Raw genomic sequence first — 3,084 nt, forward strand, 5'->3', positions numbered from 1 at the left:
ACATCTTCTTCAATCATACTTAATCTCCAAACGAGACAATGCAAAGATAATGTTTCCATCTAATAAGATAAAATCATTCTGTATAACTGAAAACATTAACTGTTCCCTCAAAGCAGATGCAAAGTCCTTGGGTGATTTTCCACTTCTCTTTAATACTCCTTAACCTAAACACTATGGTAGGAAGTAAATTCTTCTTATGTTACATATAAGGCTGATAAGAGAGGGGAGAAAAAAATGTGTTTGCTTTATGCAAACAGAGAGACACCCAGACACAAACCATTTGTGACAAGGAAGAAATACTAATGACAATCATGGTCCCCATTTTTGTGACTGGTCATGTGGCTGTAGCTGACATTCATAACTGCCTTTTTCTAGTGCTCATTCCATATTCCCTTTGCCTTCAGCAAGGACCTCATCTGGCTGCAGCCCTTACCTGGTCAGGTGGTTCATACCTTCATTGCTCAAGAATCTCAGCCTTCCTAGTCCTGCCTGGATTGGGTTGTTATAGTTTTCCATTAACTCTGACCTTAGCCTGTGTTACCAACACAGTGCACACACTGTTTATACTAAGGAATCTCCTGCACTCCAGATACACTGTTCTGTACTCCCCTCAGGATAGCACCCCAACTCCTCATGACAGTCAGGGTCAGAGGCCCCAGCCAGCACAGCACCCCAACTCCTCCATGACACTCAGGGTCAGGGGCCCCAGCCAGCACAGCACCCCAACTCCTCCGTGACACTCAGGGTCAGGGGCCCCAGCCAGCACAGCACCCCAACTCCTCCGTGACACTCAGGGTCAGGGGCCCCAGCCAGCACAGCACCCCAACTCCTCCGTGACACTCAGGGTCAGGGGCCCCAGCCAGCACAGCACCCCAACTCCTCTGTGACACTTAGGGTCAGGGGCCCCAGCCAGCACAGAACCCCAACTCCTCATGACAGTCAGGGTCAGGGGCCCCAGCCAGCACAGCACCCCAACTCCTCATGACAGTCAGGGTCAGGGGCCCCAGTCAGCACAGCACCCCAACTCCTCCGTGACACTTAGGGTCAGGAGCCCCAGCCAGCACAGCACCCCAACTCCTCATGACAGTCAGGGTCAGGGGTCCCAGCCAGCACAGCACCCTAACTCCATGACAGGCAGGGTCGGGGGCCCCAGCCAGCACAGCAACATCTTTCTTTACCTGTTGATTCATTTATGAGAATCCTGAAGTGTCCAGGTGACAGTCTTGGGAAGATAAAGTATTCTTATCCTCAAGTTCATCTGTAACAAAGAAGAAATGTAAGAAATCTAGAAAAGGCTGGGCATGGTAGCTCACGCCTATAATCCCAGCACTATGGAAGGCTGAGGCAAGTGGACTGCCTGAGCTCACAGGTTTGAGACCAGCCTGAGCAAGAGCAAAATCTTATCTCTAAAAAATAGCTGGGCATTGTGGCAGCCACCTGTAGACTTAGATACTTGGGAGGCTGAAGCAAGAAAATTGCGTGAGCCCAAGAGTTGGAGGTTGCTGTGAGCTGCGATGTCACGGCACTCTACCAAGGTTGACATGCTGACACTCTGTCTCACAGAAAAAAAAAAAAAAAGAAAGAAAGAAAGAAAAGAAAAGAAATATAGAAAAAAGAAAAAAACCACCAGTGGCTCAAGCCTGAATCCTGGCAGGCTGTCTGGACTCTCCTGTAATGCTCACACTCAACCATTCAGGCATCTGACTTTCCAACTCTGTCTCCCTTGCCACACCCTGATAGACACTATCAGGTTTTTCTTATAACTTCTAGATAGGTCTTCCTGAATCCACTCTTCCCCCTCAAATGCATTCTTTCGGGTAAATAAATGGATCTTTCAAAATCCACAGCAGTTCACAAGAATTCCTTCTGAGACAGTCTCCAATGATCCCCCTTTCCCTGAAGACGAAGTTCAAAGTACTTGAAACGGCTGAGATGCTGTGAGTGATGTGCCCTCTCTGAACCTCGAATGCCTTATCTTGACTCTTCCCTCCTACTGACACACTCCTCCCTGTTGGCCCTCCCTGTTCCCTGAATATAATATGTTCTTCCAGCCTTGGTGCTGTGCACACCTACACATGTGCTGCCTGTTCTCTTTGAGTATTAGCTGCCTCCTTTCTCCTCTCACCCAAATTCCCCTTCAGTCCCCACTCACCTGACGCCCACTTATCCTTTCAGACTGAAATTTTGCTTTGTCACAGAGGCTGCCTCTTTCCATCCATGTGACTCACCTCCCGACCCTGACATCACCCTATTGTGGTCTTTCGTATTCAATTATAATTACATGGTTTCACTTAGTCATTTATGTAACTACGACTCATCTGTATCTTCACAGCCAGACTGAAGTTCCATGAAGTTACAGACCAAGTCTTTTTTAAAAATATATATCTTTGTGCAAACTCGATCACTGGCTCTGCATGATGTGGCAGGAGCTAAGGGAACCAGGTTTGCTAAAGTAATTATGGTGATAGGAATGTATTAGCCTCAGATGTTACTGAGGTTGCCCATTTTATCCTAGTACAGGATAAAAAAAAAAAATATATATATATATATATCTTTAGCACACTGTACCCCATGATTGCATTAATGTACACAGCTATGATTTTATTTAAAAAAAAAACTATATTTATATCTTTAGGCCCATCTACAGTACTTCACTATAGAATGAATACAAAACAAGTCAGAATACAAAACATATGACAAAGAATGTGCCAAAGATTTTGAGTAATCACATGATAGTGTCAACTATGTTAGGAATGATGACATCACTCTAGACTCAGCTTCCATTCGTCAGGGGACCAAGAAAGATTATAAGAGAGGTCCTATGTTTTCCATTGACCTAATCACAGAATAAGTGAAGTTTGTGTTTGCCATTCCCTGGATTTTCTTAATCTTTCATTCTAGGATATTAATTGTAGCTTTTTTACTTCTTCTAATTCAGTGGTTCTCAACCTTCCTAAGCTGCGACCCTGTAATACAGTTCCTCATGTTGTGGTGACCCCCAACCATAAAATTCTTTTTGTTGCTACTTCATCACTGTAATTTGGTTACTGTTATGAATCATAATGTAAATATCTGATACGCAGG

General features: G+C 44.9%; 1 non-coding gene across 1 annotated transcript; it reads left to right on the forward strand.

Annotated features, from left to right (window-relative positions):
* Positions 1-2,389: 2,389 nt before the first annotated feature.
* On the forward strand, positions 2,390-2,522 carry LOC128592998 (small nucleolar RNA SNORA66). Its single transcript, XR_008382190.1, has one exon. It is a non-coding gene; the product is annotated as a small nucleolar RNA SNORA66 (small nucleolar RNA).
* Positions 2,523-3,084: the final 562 nt, after the last annotated feature.

This window comes from Nycticebus coucang, chromosome 8 (assembly GCF_027406575.1).
Source record: "Nycticebus coucang isolate mNycCou1 chromosome 8, mNycCou1.pri, whole genome shotgun sequence".
Taxonomy (NCBI): domain Eukaryota; kingdom Metazoa; phylum Chordata; class Mammalia; order Primates; family Lorisidae; genus Nycticebus; species Nycticebus coucang.